Source organism: Protopterus annectens, chromosome 13.part0, assembly GCF_019279795.1.
Source record: "Protopterus annectens isolate FY-2018-M chromosome 13.part0, PAN1.0, whole genome shotgun sequence".
Taxonomy (NCBI): domain Eukaryota; kingdom Metazoa; phylum Chordata; order Ceratodontiformes; family Protopteridae; genus Protopterus; species Protopterus annectens.
In genome coordinates, this window is record NC_056747.1 from 256,943,496 (window position 1) to 256,963,150 (window position 19,655).

Consider the following 19,655-nt stretch of genomic DNA (forward strand, 5'->3'; position numbering starts at 1 on the left):
GTCTTTAACCAAGCACCACACTTCAGTTGCAGTGCAGACCAGCCATTCCCTAAGCTGGTAGTACTTTCTCACAAACAAGGACATCCTTCCAATTTCTCCTGTGTTGGATACAACTGACGTAATTCTCCAAGCCTCAAGACCCTAAGAGCAGTTCTCTTTCCATCACCATGGTAATCTTAAACTCTGGTAAAGTACAGTATTGTACCTACCATAAATGTAGATGTTCACACTGCTGCAGTCATCACACTTGGGTTATCCTGCAGTCAGGCGGTCCCACAGTCGGCCAGAGTTCCAAAGTCTTGGTCCGGAGTCTGTTGCTGTCACCTTCCCAGACGTCAAGTGCGCCAGGGGTATACAAGGTGCATCAGACGCCATTTTCTTCAGTTTTTCTTGCCCCAGATGTCAGGTGACCCCAAGTAGGTAGGCAATGCATATTGCTAATAAAACATATATATACAAGAAATAAAAACAATACCTTCAGTTACAAGCAAATACACAACAAAGGTTGTACAGGATAGAAAGTTATAGACAAGTCCAGCTAGGACAGAGGGGATGGAGGGAGGGTAACTTGGACTGCAGCAGTGTGAACACTCGAACTTCTACATTTATGGTAGGTACAAAACTGTACTGTGTTCATCGTATTACACTGTTGCAGTCATCACACTTGGGTTGAATCCCAAAGCTAAGGCTGGGCGGTTGGTACTAAACAGGGTTTGGAGAAGCTAGTAGGCTCTGCAGAACTGCAGTGGCAAAGCCAGCTCTGGTTTTTGAGTATAGAGGCAAGTGGTAGTGCTTGGTGAAGGTGTGCACTGAACTCCAAGTTGCAGCCTCCAAAATATCCTTGGTTGGTACCCCTCTGAGGAAGGCTGCTGATGTTGCTGTAGCCCTGATGGAATGGGGCCTAATGTTACCAGGTACAAGTTTCCCATGGTGTGTGTAGCAGAAACGGATACAATGTCCTATCCATTTTGAAATGGTCTGTTTTGAGATAGCCTTTCCTTGTGATCCTGCAGCATAGGATACAAAGAGCTGGTCAGATTTTCTGAAAGCCTTCGTTTTAAAGTAGAAACGCAATTGCCTGTGAATGTTCTAAGAGTGTAGGAGCCTTTCCCCTTTATTCTGGGGGTTTGGATAAAAAGGTGGGCAAATGAATGGTTTGTTTTAGAGCCACACTGGAGATCACCTTTGGCATAAAGGAAGGGTTAGGTCGTAAAGAAACTCAGTCTTTATGAAAAATGATGAAAGGCTCCACTGCCATTAGGGCCTGTAGCTCTGAGACTCTTCGTGCTGAAGTTATTGCTAGCAGCAGGGCAGTTTTCCATGATAGAAATTGTAAGTCAGCTGTAAAAGCTGGTTCAAAGGGCAGTAGTGTAAGTTTTTCCAAAACAAAATTGAGATCCCAAGTTGGTGTTGGTGCTCTCCGGGGCGGTCTTATGTTCTTGGCCCTTCTGAGGTACTGTCTTAGTAATGGACGTGAAAATATAGGAGGATCCATGTTGTAATGAGCTGAAATAGCTGAAGCGTGGATCTTAATAGATGAAAAGAAATGGCCTTTGTGCAACATCTCTGTTAAATATTGCAGAATCTGAGGAATATTTGGGACAAAAGGATTTTGGTCTTTAGCCTGGTTCCAGGCACAGAATCTTTTCCATTTGTCCGAGTAGGTTTTCCTGGTGCTGGGCCTCCTGGCCTCCAGAAGGACATCCATAACAGCTTTAGAGAGAAGTGTTGACTGGTTGTTTAAGTAATCTGCCATGCAGCCAGATTTAAAGTCTTGAGCTGGCTGTGTAGAATCTGATCGTTTTCAGCAGGTGAGGAATTTGAGGTAAAATCCATGGTGGGCCTTGAGCCATGTTCCTTAGTATTTGATACCAGTGTTGGTGTGGCCAGTCTGGAGCAATGAGCATCATTTGTGGCCCCTCTAATCTGGCTTTCAGCAGCACCTTTGCCAGAAGAGGCAGTGGAGGAAAGGCATACACTGATAATGTTTTCCAACTGAATGAGAGGGCATCCACTTTCCAAGCTAGTGTGTGGTATGTCCTTGTGCAAAATTTCCGTAGTTGGTAGTTTTGGGGGGGAGGCAAACAGATCCAAGTCCGGGCTCCCCCATTTTCGAGTTATCATTGTGAATACTTGTGGATGTAGTTTCCACTCGTGAGGATCCATGATATTTCTGCTTAGTTTGTCTGCCAATGTGTTTCTTTCCTGGCAGGAATTGTGCTTGTAGTTGAACTTGGTAGGTCAGTGCTGTGTTCCACAAGGTCATTGCTTGCCTACATAGGGGGTAGGAATGTGTGCCCCCTTGTTTATGTACCACATCACTGTGGTGTTGTCCGTCTTTATTAGGAGTTGTCCTGGATGTAGGAGGTGCTTGAAAGCTGTTGGGGCATTTTGAACAGCTAGCATCTCTTTTTGATTGATGTGGAGATGCATTTGATCTGCAGACCATTTGCCCTGAATACACTGTCCTGCCATATGTGCTCCCCAGGCGTAGTCCGATGCATCTGTTATTGTTTGCCTGGCTGTGGCCAAGGTAAAAGGGCTGACCCTTGTTGAGGTGACATGCCTGAGCCCACCATAGACACTCCTGGTGAAAGCAGGGAATGAGTGGTATTATTGTTTCCAAGCTGTGGCTGTGTAGAGTCCATACGCTTTTCAGGTACCATTGTAATTTCCTCATATGCAGTTTGGCATATGGTATTAGTATGCAAGATGCCATGAATCCCAAGGCCTGCAGAATTTTTTCTTGCAGGGAGTTGGGTCTTTGTTGCCATCATTTTGAAATATTGAGTCAGTTGTCTTTGCTTGTCTGGCATGAGAAGCCATCTGGGCCGTTGTATTTAAGTTGGCACCCAGGAATACTATGTCTTGTGAGGGCAATAGTTTTGACTTATTTTCGTTTACTGTATACCCTAGGCAACTTTGTAAAAAACTAACGCCAGATGTTTTAAAAGAATGTCCTTGTTTTCAGCTTGAATAAGGCAGTCGTCCAAGTATGGATATATTTGAATTCCTCTTTGTCTGCAGTATGCAATTACTGGTGCCAGGCATTTTGTGAAGACCCTGGACGTAGTAGATAAGCCAAAGGGCAGTGCAGAGAATTGGTAATGAGTTGAACCTGCTATAAATCGGAGGTATCTTCTGCAATTTTGTCTGATAGGGACATGCAGGTATGCCTCCTTGAGGTCCAACGTTACTAGCCAAGCCTTCTTGCCCAGCATGGGAAGAAGTTGTAGTGTTAGCATCTTGAATTTGGGTACTTCCAGGTATGTCTTTAGAATTGAAAGGTCCAGAATGGGTCTCCAGGCTTTGTCCTTTCGGGGAACCAGAAAGAGTCTAGAGTAAAATCCTTGTCCTTGCTCCTGTGTAGGAACCTGTTGAATGGCTCTCATGTTCATGAGTGCTGTAATTTGTCTGAGCCTCTGCCCATTGATTTGGTGGCAGGTTTGGCATTCCTTTTATCCTTGGTAAAGTGTGAAAGTGGAACCTGTATCCTTGAGATACAATATTTAGGACCCATTTGTCTTTTGTGATGATGTGCCAGTTGCCTGCAAAAAGTGCGAGTTTTCCTCCCAACGGAGCTGCCAAGGCAGGGCAAGTCATTGTGTTTGTCTTCTGATAGTTTGAGACCTGTCTTCTCCTTTCTGGGTTGTGGCACCCCATTGTCAAGGCTTGTAAGAGCCTTGTGGCTGACCTCTGCCCCTTGGACGTCTGTATTTGCCCCTCTGTGGTCTGTCAGAAGTTGGAAATGACCAGTTTTTGGTTGGCCAATTTCTGCTGAAACGAGGGGGTTGAACCTGCAAAAAATCCTTGACAGTTTGCATAGATTTTGCCTTATCCTCCATTTTCTTTAAAACCTCTTCTGCTTTTACACCAAATAAAACATCCTGCTGTAAAGGTGCATCCAATAACTCTGCTTTAACATGATCATGTAAAGTTTGTTCTTTTAACCAAGCATGCCTACAAATGACAGTGTTACTGCTGCTCTACAAGAAGCTTCCAATGCATCAAATCCACATTGCAAAGTATGTTTTCCCACTTTTTCAGCTGCATGCAACAAATCTTGCATTTCCTTGTAATCCGGCTGCTCTGCATGTGTGATCATTTTTTGTTTTAATTGAGACATCAAATATTGTTGATATTTCAGCATGTGAAACTGGCAATTTAAAGGCCCTCCTAGCTGGAGTAGCTGAGGTATATACCTTCTTTCCCCATCCGTCTAGTGCCCTAGAATCCCTTTCAGAGGGTACAGGATCTTTAGCAATAGAGACCTTAACCCCTTTGGGACCCTGGGAAATGGTTTCTGGGTCAGCAACAGGGCTTTTATATAGGAATTTGTGCGGGTCAGGGACTCTGTAGTATGTCTGGTTTGGCTGGTGCAGGAGATAATGAATCTTGGTTAAGGCTAGATTCCGAATAAACATCATCCACGATGTCTAACACGGGTGGAATAGCAAGGGGTCTGTGCTGGGGTAGTAAAAGGAACTCTGAGCCTTTTCTTAGAATCAGAGTAATCCTAGCCTTCCCAGTGGAAATGTTCCCTCATGGTATGTAAAGTTTCCCCAAAAGAGTAGTCTTCTGGGGGAGATGCTGAAGGAATAGACTCAACATCAGAGTCTTCATGGGGGGGGGGGGGGGGAGTATTCCTGTTCCTCAGAAGAATCTGAGGAAATGGAAACCTGGTCAGATGAAGCGTAGTCCTCCTCCTGCCTAGGCCTTTTGTCAGGAGGGGGACGGGAACTCCTGATTAGGGTAATCAAGTCTTCAGCCATTTTAAGCATCTGTTTCTTAGGCATGGGGCCTTGTACTGGAGACTGCTGTACAGGCTTCCTTACTTTTAAAGGAGTTTTCAGCTTTGCATAGGATTTAATAAGTGTAGTCGGTCTGAAGACACCTTCAGCAACTGAAGGCGTTTCAACTGCACTGGAATCCCCTTCAGCCATGGAGTCGGAAGGGCCTAAAAGATAAAGGCTCTGGATGCCCAGCAATCTCCGCTTGGGAGTCGGATACAGCCTGGGGTTCTAAATCGGCGGTCAGGGGCTGCGTAGGCGCCTCACTGAAAACCGGAGACCCGGCGACTGGCCTAGCAGAGGCCTCAGTCTGGTTTGGGTCTCGGCTGCCTGTCCTTATCTTGGCGTTTTTTATGCATCCCAGTCGTCGGTTGCTCCGACGGCATGGTATAATTAAATTTTCTACCAAAATAATGTCGGGCGAAATCAAACAGACGTTTAATAGTTTGTTTGTTAAACCTAGCACAAAACTGACAACTTGCGACGTCGTGGTCTGGGCATAGGCAAGGAATACAATAAGAATGAAAATCCATATGAGGTATTTGCTTCCCACAAGAAATTCAATTAACTTTTTCTGACATTGGTCTGAGGCAAGAAAAGGTTCTCTAACAGGGTACTTAGCTTTATTGAAGACTTCGGTCTGAAATTAGTTTTGAAAATCTCCGGAGTTGGCCAACCGGCACTTGTGAACTGCTTCCAGCACCGTGCGGCAAGAAAGACTAAAGAAAATGGCGTCTGATACACCTTTTATACCCCTGGCGCACTGACATCAGGGAAGAAGCGACAGCAACAGACGCCGGACCAAGACTTTGGAGCTCTGGCCGACTGTGGGACCGCCTCATGGCAGGATAACCCAAGTGTGATGACTGCAGCAGTGCAACACTATGAGCATCACTTGTTCTCTGCTGCCTACTACTGTTTTGCTGCCCACACTGCAATTTCCAGGAGAGAATCTGGGATAAAGCCCCTAAAAACCAAGGATACCCTACTAAAAAACAGGGATACAATTAGCGTATATCATGCACATTAATAGACAGCACAATCAGTCAAACATAAAAGTAAAACTTGACCATAGAGTGCCATCGTGTACATAAAATTTACAATGTGGCAAGTGTTCCTGCCCTAAACAAAATCAACACAAAAAGTGAAGTCACCATGCACCATCAGAAATGGCATTTATTTTTTTTAAACAAGCATCAAAAATGAACCTAGCACCATGCTGGCAGAAAGTGAATTAACTTGTCACCACATAATATAAAAACAAGGCAACTGCTACACTGAACTCAATTATTTTTCAATGCATGTACATACAGATCTATAAAAAAAAAAAAAAAAACTTTGACCACACTGGCAAAACAGTGTCACTCTGACAATGAAAACTCCCAAAAAATTCACTGCATCATAGCTGTAATAAAACCACACTACTATACAATATGCTGCACATCAAGATGCAGCTCAAACAGCTTTCTTTTAAGAATGCTATATGTTATGATATTTACCATTTTAAAGCTTCTTTAATTTCTATCAGGGTTAATAGGCCTATTAAGAGATATTTGTTGTTTAAGTATATTAAATAGTTACAAAACTGACAAGCATTTAAATAAAAATCAAGCCTTTTAAGATCCTCATGGATTTTGTTTTTTAAATTAAAGCATTTCTTCTGTGTTTGAAGATTAGTGCAAGGAATTCTAATACAGTTGTGCCTTTTTGCTTAACATTTTACTTCAAAAATCTACAGAGATTAGCGAATAGAAGTCATCACAACTCTACAATTTTATTTTCTAAAGCCAGCTCCACTTTGCGTTAAAACTGTTTGATTTTGTCATTAGTGCTTTTAAAATTCAGTATTATCTAATCTTTCTTTGCTGTTCAATCCTTGCTTTGTGCATTTTCATCTCCTATTTTTAACAACTCTTTAAAAAATGGGCTAGTAATAAAAAGTGGGATAATGTGCATTTTTAAGGAGTCCCACAGTATGACCTTACTAACCTGACCATCATTCAATGAAAAAAAATTCAGATTTGTTCAAGGTAATTCAAATTCTTTTAATTTCATCACATATACTGGGATTCTATAAATGATCTGAAATTCCTTACATCTATTAACACATTAAAGCTTAATGCATTACTATCAGATAAAAGGAATAGTTTTAAAATAATTCTCCAAGTAAATCTATAGAGGCGTAAAGCCTATCAATTTTAGTTTGGGTCTCATGTGCATAATGGGAGAACAAGGATTTGTCTGCTTTTACTAGTAAGTAAACTAAAATTATTACTGGTCCTTCTGTTTAGTACTTTAGCTGATGCCAGTACTTTAGTTTTCTTCTGTTCACATGTATCGTCCCATATTAGACTAAAATCCCTGCTAAAATTAAACTACTCTTCCAATTACTTTGTAGCAAGTTTAAATGATCTTTAGCCACTCTTGCACCTATTCCAGGGATCCAGTATAAAGTTAGTGTAGAGAGTTTGCCATTAGTCATTACAAAATGTATACATTCCTTTGGGATCATTAATGGATTTCATGACCGTAGCAGGCATTACAGTATATTTTCTCCAAAATATAGCAGTTTCTCTCCTCTTTTTGTGAGGATAAGCAGATAATTTGTAAGTGAAGTTATTTAAATATTATCAAGAGAGTCTCTTGCAAGACTAATTTCTCCTCTAATTTTAGATCTCATTAAAAAGCAAGAAAATGAAATTTAATCCATTTAAATTAATAGATTAAAATTATCCATACTGTGTATTTAAAATGATTTAAAAAAAAACACATTCACCATATTATTTTAAATTATACAAGACTAACACACTCCTACAATACTAAATTTTAACACACCACATTAATTCTTCTCGTCTACAACGGAAGCTAAAACTCTCGTAAGAAAAAGGCAAGCCTACAACTCTAACTGTATATACTGCTAAAAAACACAAACTACCATAGGTACCACAGTTCTTAGTTTGCCTATCAAATAAACTACTACACTATCTTTCTACCTACCAATACCTAAAAGTTAATAAAAAAACTAGCCAAGAGCTATAGTGACATTACTGCAAGTCAAAAAAATGAGACTATTAAATGTAGTTATACATTTTGCCATTTAAAACTATTCCATTACTACACGTTTAATATAAATTAAAAATGGTGTACTATATATCTATGCAAGTATAAATTATTTACTGAATATTCCTAAATTATTCACTCATTCAACATAATTAAATCTCTAAATAAGTAGAGAAGTGGGACCTGAAGAAATAAAGACTTCTGTAAACTTACAGGTGACAGGTAATATTACACTAAATTACAATGCACAAGGTAAATCAATGCACATATACATTTATGTCAAGATGCATGTTTTACAGATCTAAAAAAAAGCTCTGACTTAAGTGCAAGTGTCTACATCTCAAAATTGTTTAACACTCAACATAACAAATATCAAAGTATTTTATAAAATCCTTTAGCTTATTAAACTACTTCATAAAAATATGTATATTACTGAGGCTGGAAAAGGTAGTTATTTTTATGAAGTAAAAAAAAAATGCAGTCTATACTGTATTCAAAAGTTACGATGCACTTAATGCAAATCTCATTCGCACTTCCCCGGGTTCAAACATTGAAAAATCTCCTTTACTTTCTATCAAAATGAATGTACTGATTCAATATAACTCTTCAGCTTTGACTTATGAAATTGGCTATTTCAGGTAGTCTTAGTAAATCTAACCAACATATAAAAAGGTTCAAAGTTGACATTACCAAGCTTCAAATTTCAACGTTCAGATTTTCAAATATATGAATTTCAATGCAAATTATAGGAGATTAACATTTCTGTCATATGTACATCTTTCTTAGAAGCAATTTTAAATATATTTGTTAACTTTCCACTAATATTCCAACTTATTAGAAACATCCTGGATTTCTAAATCTCCCAAGAGATATTTAATCAGCTATCAATGATAGTTTATCTACATACTTAAATTTTTATCTACATACTTAATTTTTATTTCTTTTCTTTTTTTTTTTTTAAGATTTGTTAACCAGGAAAGTCAGACTTGGAATGAGCAAATTTTCAGCGGAGGCCCAGGGAGAAACTCTCCAGACGCATGTCTTTGTAATGTGAGAGGAAACTGGAGCACCCGGAGGAAACCCACATGAACGCAGGGAGGGCATGCAGATTCTGCAAAGAAGGCACCCTAGCTGAGAATCGAACCGGAGAACCTCTAGCTCTGAGGCAACAACTCTACTGCTGCACCACTGCTCAGTCTTACATTAAATATTTCATTCAATGTTCATTTGCATTACTATTACTAGTCATAATGTTTACTCAATTTTATATATAGTCAAGGTTGCTTGAAATACAAGAATTCCTGTTTGCTTAATCTGAATGTGTTTTTAGCCATTGTGAGTTGCTGTTCTGATCCAAGTTTTATGTCCTGATACTGGATTTGGTTACAAGTCAAAATGATTACTCAGAGCAGCTGCTCATTTCCCCTCTTTCATTTCTTCGCGGTTCTAGTCGGTAACAAACATCCAACTATTTTTTTTTCCATTTATATGTACAGCAAGAGTCAATACTACAGCAAATGTGATTTAACATTCAACAAAATTAAGCAAATCATATTTAAAACAGCTCAACATAAAACATTACTCTAGTTTTTCTTTTACAAATTCACTTCTAAAACAAACAAAAAAAAAAAACAAACAAAAAAAAAAGTAGAATTCTCACATATATACTTGGGGGAAAAAAAATCTGTTTTCAGGTATGAGTGATGAACTTTGACCTAGATTTTCTTCAGAACAACTCAATGTTGAAGAAACTAGGATTCTGACACAATAGGACATTTTGTTTAAGCTTTGTTCGTTACTTCCTTTCAGAAAGTACAGTTGTGTACACTTACCATAAATGTAGATGTTAGAGTGTATTCACTGTTGCAGTCATTACATTTGGGTTATCTGCTGGCAGGTTGCCCTCAGTCAGCCTGAATTCAAAGTCTTGGGTCCTGCGTCGGTTGCAGTCTCCTCTTCCATGACGTCAGGTCGTCAGGGGTATAAAACAAGCATTTTCTTTAGTTTTTCTTGCCCCAGATGTCAGATGCCCACAAAAAGGTAGCAAAAATATATACACACACACACATATATACACACACAATACATACATGCATCAATACAAACATTTACCTTCATCTACAAGCAAATACACCACATAGGTTGTATAAGATAGAGAAGGAAAGAAACTCCAATGAAAGGGGGATGGCAGGCGGGTAACCTGGACTGCAACAGTGAATACACCAACATCTACATTTATGGTAAGTGTACACAAAGTACAGTTGTGTACACTTACCATAAATGTAGATGTTGGACTGTATTCACTGTTGCAGTCATTACACTTGGGGTTATCCTGCTGGCAGGCTACCCTCAGTCAGCCTGAAGGCAGGCTACCCTCAGTCAGCCTGAATTCCAAAGTCTAGGTCCGGCATCGGTTGCTGTCGCCTCTTCCCTGAAGTCAGTGCGCCAGGGATATAAAAGATGCAGCCATTTTCTTCAGTTTTTCTTGCCCCAGATGTCAGGTGCCCCCAAAAGGGTAGACTAAAAATATGCCAATAAAAACATGCATGCACCAAAATATATTATACCTTCATCTACAAGCAAATACACCAAATAGGTTGTATAGATTAGAGAAGTGCAGATAAGTTCCAGCAAAGATATCTGGGATGGTGGGTGGGTATTCTGGACTGCAACAGTGAACACACTCAACATCAACATTTATGGCAAGTGTACACAACTGTACTATGTTCTTAGTGTTTCACTGTTGGTCATTACACCTGGGTTGAATCCCAAAGCTATGGTTGGGAGGCTGGAACTAAATAGCATTAGGAGCGGCTATGAGGCCCTGCAAAACTGCAGTGGCAAAGCCTGCCCTGGATTTAGAGTAGTGGTAAATGATGGTGCTTTGTAAAGGTGTGCACTGAACTCCAGGTAGCAGCCTCTAAAATGTCTTTGGTTGGTACCCCCTGAGGAAGGCTGCTGAAGTGGCTGCTACTCTGGTTGAATGTGGCCTAATGCCCTTAGGCACTGGCTTGCCATGTTGTGAATAGCAGAAACTAGTGCAGTGACCTATCCACTTGGAAACAGTCTGCTTCGAGATGGCCTTTCCTTGTGATCCTGCAGCATATGCCACTAGTAGCTGCTCTGTCTTTCTTAAAGCTTTGGTTCTGTTCAAGTAGAAGCATAGCAGTCTGTGCATGTCCAAAGAATGCAGAATTCTCTCCCCCTTATTCTGTGGGTTTGGATAAAAAGTAAGCAGATGAATAGTTTGGTCAAGGGCCACACTGGACACTACCTTAGGCATAAAATGTCGGGTTTGTCCTCAGAAACCCTGTCTGGATAAAAAATGATAAAAGGTTCCACAGCCATGAGTGCCTGTAGCTCTGAGACAGGTTTGGCAGAGGTTATTGCTAGGAGCAGAGCCGTTTTCCAAGATAAAAACTTTATATCAGCTGTAACAGCTGACTCAAAGGAGGCAGTGAGAGTTTCCAAGACATAATTGAGGTCCCATGCAGGCATCTGTGATCTCCTTGGGAGGCCGAAAGTTTTTGGCTCCTCTGAGGTACTACCTTAAAGGATGCAAAAAGATTGGTGGCTCTGTATTGTAATGAGCCGAAATGGCAGAGGCATGGATTTTAATTTATGAAAAGGATAGGCCTTTGTCCAGCATCTCAGTTAAGTATTGCAAAATCTGAGGAATATTTGGTACAGCTGTGTCAATTCCTTGTGCCTGGTTCCAGGCACAGAATCTTCCATTTTCCAGCGTAAGATTTTTTTTGGTACTAGGCCTTCTGGCCTCCAAAAGGACATCCATCACAGCTTTAGTGGGAGGTGCATTTTGTATGACTACATTATCCGCCATGCTGCTAGATTTAAAGGTCTTGAGTTGGCTGTGCAGGATCCGATTGTTTTGTTGGGACAGTAGAGGAGGTATTTGAGGCAAGGTCCAAGTCAGGCATTGAGACAAGTTCCTTAGGATTGGATACCAGTACTGGCGTGGCCAGTCTGGGGCAATCAGTATCATCTTTGGCTTCTCTTGTCTGACCTTTAGGAGTACCTTGGGGAGGAGAGGCAGTGGAGGAAAGGCATATACTGCTAAGCTTTTCCAGCTGAAAGATAGGGCATCCACATTCCATGCTTGTCTGTGATAGGTCCTTGTGTAGAATCTTTTTAGTTGGTAGTTGTGAGGAGAGGCAAATGGATCTACATCCGGGCATCCCCATTTCCTGGTTATCATGCTGAAGACTTGTAGATCCAATTTCCACTTGTGAGGATTCATGAGGTTTCTGCTTAGTTCATCTGCCAGAGTATTTATCTTTCCTGGCAGGAATTGTGCCTGCAGATGCATCTGGCAAGTCAATGCTGTGTCCCAGTTATGGCTAGTCTGCAAAAGGGGTAAGAATGAGTGCCTCCCTGCTTGTTTATATACCACATGACCGTGGTGTTGTCCATCAGTAGTTGTCCAGGATGAAGTAGGTCCTTAAAGACTGTCAGGGCATTCTGAACAGCTAGCATCTCTTTTTGATTGATATGTAGATGCATTTGGTTTGCAGACCATGCGCCTTGAATACATCTTCCTGCCATGTGTGCCCCCCAGGCATAATCTGATGCATCCATTGTTAATGTCTGCCTGGCTGGGGGTAAAGTGAATGACTGTCCCTTGTTCTGGTGACAAGCCTTCACCCACCATCAAAACTCCTGTTGCAGGCAGGGAATGAGGGTAATTGTTTTCAGGCTGTGGCAATGTTGAGCCCAAACACTTTAGGTACCATTAAAAGTTTCCTTATATGCAGTCTCGCATATCGAATTAGAATGCAGGATGCCATAAAGCCCAAAGCCTGCAGAATTTTTCTTGCAGATAACTAGGCCTTTGTTGCCAACAGTTTGAAATATGTAGTCAGTTGCCTTTGTCTGGTGAGATACGCCATCCGGGCAGCTGTATTTAAGCTTGCACCCAGAAATATCTCTTGAGAGGGTACTAGTTTTGATTTCTTTTCGTTGACTGTGTACCTTAGGCCCGTTAGAAATCTCAAATGCCAGATGCTGTAGTAGAATGTCCTTGTTCTCTGCTTGAATGAGGCAAGTCGTCCAAGTAAGGATATATTTGTATTCTTTTGTCTGCAGAATGCAATTACTGGTGCCAGGCACTTTGTGAAGACCCTGGGCGCAGTAGATAAGCCAAAGGGCAGTACAGAGAATTGGTAGTGCATTGAGCCAGCTTTGAATCAGAGGTATCCTCTGCATGTTTGTCTGACTGGGACATGCAGGTATACCTCTTTTAGGTCTAAAGTCACAAGCAAAGCCTTCTTGCCCAGCATGGGCAGAAGCTGCTGTAGAGTCAACATTTTGAATTTTGGTATATCCAGATTATGTGTTTAGAATAGATAGGTCCAGTATTGGTCTCCAGGTCTTGTCCTTTCTTGGTACCAAGAACAGTCTTGAATAAAATCCTTGTCCCTGTTCTTGCTCTGGTACTTGTTGAATGGCCCTCATGTCCATGAGGGAGACTTGTTTTTGTGCCTCTGCCCATTGATTTTGGCAGGTCTGGCCAACAGTTTGTCCTTAGCAGGGTATGGAAGTGAAACTTGTAGCCTTGTGACACTGTCTAGGACCCATTTGTCCTGGGTTATTGTGACAATTGAGAAAAAAGTGCTAGTTTTCCCCCTAAAGGAGCTGCCAGAAGATAAGTGCTTGGCACAGGCAGTGGGAAGTCATTGGGACCGTTTCCTGTATGGCTGTGATTAGTCTTCTCCACTTTTGGAGGTAGAAGCACCCCATTGTTTAGATATGTACGAACCTTGGGACTGGGATCTGCCTCTTGGGTGTCTGTATCTGCCCCTTTGTGGTCTGACACTGGAAAGGACCAATTCTTTGTAGGCCAGTGTCTGCTAAATCTCGGAGGCTGTACCTGTAAGAAATCCTTAACCATTTGCATAGATTTAGCTTTGTGCTACATTTTCTTTAAAACCTCCTCTGCTTTAACACCAAACAAGGTATCATGCTGTAATGGAGCATCTAAAGGGCATAGCAAAATTCATTTAAAATGGGTGGCGAAAGCCAAACACACTCTGGCTAGGCTTATAAATGCCCTAGGGCAGATAGCCTAGTATGTACCTATGAACCTATAATAAATTTTGCTTTGACATGGTCAGGCAGATTTTGTTCCTTTAACCAAGCATGCCTCCTGATGAAAGAATCTGTAACAGCGGCCCTGCAGGAGGCCTCCAAAGAATCAAAACCACATTGCAAAGTATGCTTTCCAACTTGCTCATCTGCATGCAATAAATCCTGCATTTGTTTTCTGCACATTTCAGAATTTAACATTGTTTAAGCAGTGACATAATATATTGCCGATATTTGAGCATATGAAACTGACAATTTAAAGTCCTTATAGCCAAGGTAGCAGAGGTGTAAATTTTCTTCCATCTGTCCAATGCCCTAGAATCCCTGTCAGAGGGGATAGGGTTTTTTTTGCACTGGATGCCTTGACCCCTTCGGGACCCTGAGAGAAACTGAGTCAGCAGCAGGGTTTTTGAAAAGGAATTTATGAGTTAGGAACCCTGTAGTACCTGTCCAGCTTAACAGGAGCTGGAGGTAAGGAGTCAGGGGTCAGAGACTGGACTCTGAAAATACATCTACAATGTCTTAAACAGGTGGAACAGCTAGGGGCCTGTACTGTAGGAGTAAAAGGAAGTCTGAGCCTTTTCTTAGATTCTGAATAATCTTGGCTCTCCCAGTGGAAATGTTCCCTCATGGTATGCATGGTTTTCCCAAAAGAGTAATCCTCAGGAGGAGAGGATTAAGAGAGATTCTTCAGCATCAGAATCCTCATAGGGAGGAAGAGAGTATTCCTAATCCGAAGTGGAATCGGATGAAATGGAAACTTGATCTGAAGATTCATATTCTGTCTCTTGCCTAGGCCTCTTATCAGGAGGGGGATGGGAACCCCCGATCAAAGTAATTAAGTCTTCGGCCATTTTGAGCATCTGTTTTTTGGGCATGGAGGCCCGACCAGGAGTCTGTTGTACACGTTTGTCTTTAGTGGTGCTTTAGTCTTTGCCTTTGTAACTGGAGTCGCTTTAATGTATAATAGAGTAGGTCTGAAAACACCCTCAGAAGCAGATGCCTGCTCAGCGGCTCCGGACCCATCTGAGGGGATGGTCTCTGAAGGTCCAATACCTTGAGCTTCCAGCGGCCTAGGCGACTCCACATGGGAATCTGTAGCAACCTGCGGCTCCAAAGTAGCGGGCGTCAGGGGCTGCGAAAGCGCCTTACTGAGAACTGGCGACTGGCTTAGAGGAAACCTAGTCGGTTTTAGACCTCTGATGCCTGTCCTTTTCTTTGCGTTTCAATCGACAAGCAACAAAATCAAAACTAAAGAAAAATGAGCCGAACAGGAGAAAGCGCTCCTATAGACAAACCACTTTATTCACGATAATCCAAACAAACAGTCTTAAAGTGTGCAAGATAAACATACACTTTGTCGCCTTAAGTTACTGCAACTTCCTCAGAAGACAAGTTACTATTATTGGTGATACGTTTAAATAGTAAATGCAGTAAGTAATTATGGACTGGTTAATTAATTACAACCAGTTCTCGTCACTAATAGTCAATTAAATTTTAAAAACCAAACCATTTCCTAAAGGTCTGAGAGAAACCATTAAAAAACAATATTTAAAAACTTTAAAAACAAGAATGTATAAGTTTTACATACATTATATTGTGCTTTTACTTCAAGCACTTGCAATGGTAATAACACATGAGGTCAAGTAAAAACAAGTAAGAGGTACATGCATTTTTAAAAACTCCGCTAGAGACTGGCTTAAATTGAATCAAACTACTATACTCAAAGTCAGTCATGCCAGCATAAATACAACCTATTTGTTAAAGTGACTAAGTATATGCTATAAAAAATGCAACAATGGTATCAAAAAATAAATAAATTATTAAATTCTTAATTATAGGAATATTTTATAAAGAAGAATATTTATAATAAATCAATACTGAAAAAGTGTGATATATACACAAAAATAGATTCAACTATGTTATAAACCATTTAAAATGGATATACCAGTGGATATAAAAGTAAATATAACAATAGTTGGTAAAGCTTTTAATGTTAATATTTTAATGTATTAGTAGTAGGTATCAAATGTACTCTTAATCTATCCATGCTAGTATACACAAACAGCGAGTACAATAAATGAAACAAGAATATGTTAAAAATATGTATGTTAGTATAAATAAATTAATTAAAATATTATATTAAAGAAATGATGGATGAGTATCCCTCAAATAGCTATACTCATTTATATATGAAAGTTATTAATATATAATGGATATAATACTATGATGTGATACCATATTAGTATATTAATACATCATAGTATTAAACTAATGTTATGAAGTGTAGTATCCAAATGCATTATTAACCATTATATTTAATATATTTAGTTCAATTAATATATATGATTAATACTAGTACATATACTCACTATTTGTGTATGTCGGCATGTTGGTGTTACCTTTCCAAATTTTTTAATCTTAAAATACACTTGATAGATGACATCTCATTGATACCAGGGGGTTGGTTGGCATTTGCTGTAAGTTGCCAAATTAATTCTTTCTGTTCAAGTTTTAATGGTTCATAGGGGCATCTACAGTCAGGTGTTACTTGGTCGATGATCTTAAATTTAAAAGTGTGGCCTTCATTCAGATGAGTGTCTAGCCAGGGCATTATCCAATTTAATTCTATTGATACTGTAAATGTGTTCATATATTCTCTCATGTAGTTTCCTATCTGTTTTCCCTATGTAGAAGGCTGCACACTTTTCACACTTTGCCATGTATACCATTTGGCGGCTACTGCAACTGAATTTTTCTCTTATTTTGTAAATTTGATTCCTTATTTTAAAAGTGTTGCCTTCTTCAATAAATTTACAATAGTTGCACATGTTACATTTGGACATGCCTCCATTAGGTTTAAAATTAGGCTTCTTACACTGTAAAATTTCCTTAAAGTTCTGGCTTCTCCTATAGACTAATTTAGGTTTATCTGGTAGTAGATCTCTGAAACTACTATCTGAAACCAAGAGGTGCCAATTCTTATTTAAAATATTATTAATGTCAAATGCGTCCAAGTTAAAACAAGTGATGAATCTATAAGTAAGGGTCAATCTTATTTCTTTCCTTACCATTTGGACTGGCTCATTACTTTCTATTAACGTTGTACCTAATATTGGGGAATAAATGCCTTCCCACCCTTTATTCTTAACTTCAGTAAATATATTAGCAATAAATTCTGCAGGGTAACCCCTCTGTAGAAAAAACTTTGAAGATTGCATTAATCTAGAAAGTCGAGGTCATCTGTGGTCATCCTTGCCGCCCTAACAAGTTGACCCTTTACTACTTTTACTACTGCTTTTTTCTGGGATAGTGGGTGACTACTGGAGAAATGAAGAAATGTGTTAGAGTAAGTCTCCTTTCTATATATAGTAGCTATGTACCTTCCATTCATATAGTCTTTTTTTAAGTTAACATCCAAGTAATTGATATTATCTTTACTATAATTGGATGTGAATACTAGGAAATCAGTACTATGGTTAAAGATAGACATAAGCTCATCTATGCCTCCTAATTGCCCATCAACTATCATAAAAATATCAAGAAATCTCGTATAAAAAATAATTTTGTCTTTAAACATTTCATTCTCCAGTACAGTAGACCTTTCCCATCGTGCCATTACCAAGTTTGCGATGCTGGCACCACATGGGGACCCCATGGCGACCCCAATCTTTTGGTGATAAATATCTTTGTTAAACAAAATAAAGTTATAGGAAAGAACTGTGTCAATCAGTTCTCCTACAAGCTGAATTTCGTCAATGGGTGCACCCAGCAGTCTCATCATGTCACTGACCCATTCAATTGCCTTATTATGAGGGATACAGGAGTACAGGTCCTTGACGTCAACTGTGACAAAATCCCGTAGTTGAAAACTAAGTTATTGATAGATCTAAATTAACATTAATATTTTAACATTAAAAGCTTTACCAACTATTGTTATATTTACTTTCATATCTACTGGTATATCCATTTTAAATGGTTTATAACATAGTTGAATCTATTTTTGTGCATATATCAAACACTTTTTCAGTATTGATTTATTATAAATATTCTTCTTTATAAAATACTCCTATAATTAAGAATGTAATAATTTATTTATTTTTTGATACCATTGTTGCATTTTTTATAGCATATACTTAGTCACTTTAATAAATAGGTTGTATTTATGCTGGCATGACTGACTGAGTATAGTAGTTTGATTCAATTTAAGCCAGTCTCTAGCGGAGTTTTTAAAAATGCATGTACCTCTTACTTGTTTTTACTTGACCTCATCTGTTACTACCACTGCAAGTGCTTGAAATAATTGATTCCCCTAAAAGCACAATATAATGTATGTAAAACTTATACATTCTTGTTTTTAAAGTTTTTCAATATTGTTTAATGGTTTCTCTCAGACCTTTAGGAAATGGTTTGGTTTTTAAAATTTAATTGACTATTAGTGACGAGAACTGATTGTAATTAACTAACCAGTCCATAATTACTTACTGCATTTACTATTTAAACGCATCACCAATAATAGTAACTTGTCTTCTGAGGAAGTTGCAGTAACTTAAGGCGACGAAAAGTGTATGTTTATCTTGCACACTTTATTCACGATAATCCAAACAAACAGTCTTAAAGTGGTTTGTCTATAGGAGCGCTTTCTCCTGTTCGGCTCATTTTTCTTTTCTTTGCGTTTGTTAAGTCAGGTAGTCAGATGGCTATCAGACGGAATAGTGTAATTAAATCTTCTGCCAAAATAGTGAAATGCAAAATTGTACCAGCGTTTAATAGTGCGCTGGTTAAATTTAGCACAAAACCGACAACTAGCAACGTCGTGGTCAGGGCCTAGGCAAGGAATACAGCAAGAATGAAAGTCCTCATGAGGTATTTGCTTCCCACAAGAAATGCAATTAACTTTTTCTGACATCGGTCTGGAGCAAGAAAAAAGTTTACCCCAATGGGGTACTTGGCTTTTAATGAAGACTTTGGATCTGAAATCCGAACACGAAAATCTCAGGAGTCGGACGACCGGCACTTGTGAACTGCTTCTGCTTCGGGCACTGCACGGCAAGAAAGACTGGAGAAAATGGTGCCGGCTGTAGCTTTTATACCCCTGGGGCACTGACGTCAGGGAAGAGGCGACAGCAACCGACGCCGGACCTAGACTTTGGAATTCAGGCCGACTAAGGGTAGCCAGCCAGCAGGATAACCCCAAGTGTAATGACTGCAACAGTGAAACACTAAGAACATCTGTACCATGTTCTTCGTGTTTCATTGTTGCAGTCATTACATTTGGGTAGAATCCCAAAGCTATGGATGGGGGCTGGAGCTAAACAGCATTAGGTACGGCTATAAGGCCCTGCAGAAAGTACAGTTTTGTACCTACCATAAATGTAGATGTTCGAAGATCCACATTGCTGCAGTCCTAACACTTGGGTAGTCCGCTGTCCACGGTCGGCCCGAATATCAAAGTATAAGGCTGACGTCGGTCAGGGCGCATTTAACTGATGTCAGGACGTCAGGGTACAAATGCGCATGACCGGCGTCATATCCTCAGTCTTTTCTTGCCCCAGATGTCAGAAGACCTTAAAAAGAAAGGTCAAAACCAAAAGACAGCAAACAAAGAACCAACCACCCTTGCACTAACTATATGTACAATAGATATAATACACACAATATGTACAACCCAACCCACACAACCACCTCCAAGCACAGAGGGGA

The 19,655-nt window shown here is 39.8% G+C and overlaps 1 protein-coding gene across 1 annotated transcript in view; it reads right to left on the reverse strand.

The window, feature by feature from the left end:
- The window catches only part of GPX4 (glutathione peroxidase 4), a 266,794-nt gene that overhangs the window by 60,022 nt on the left and 187,117 nt on the right, over positions 1-19,655 (reverse strand). The window lies entirely within an intron of this gene.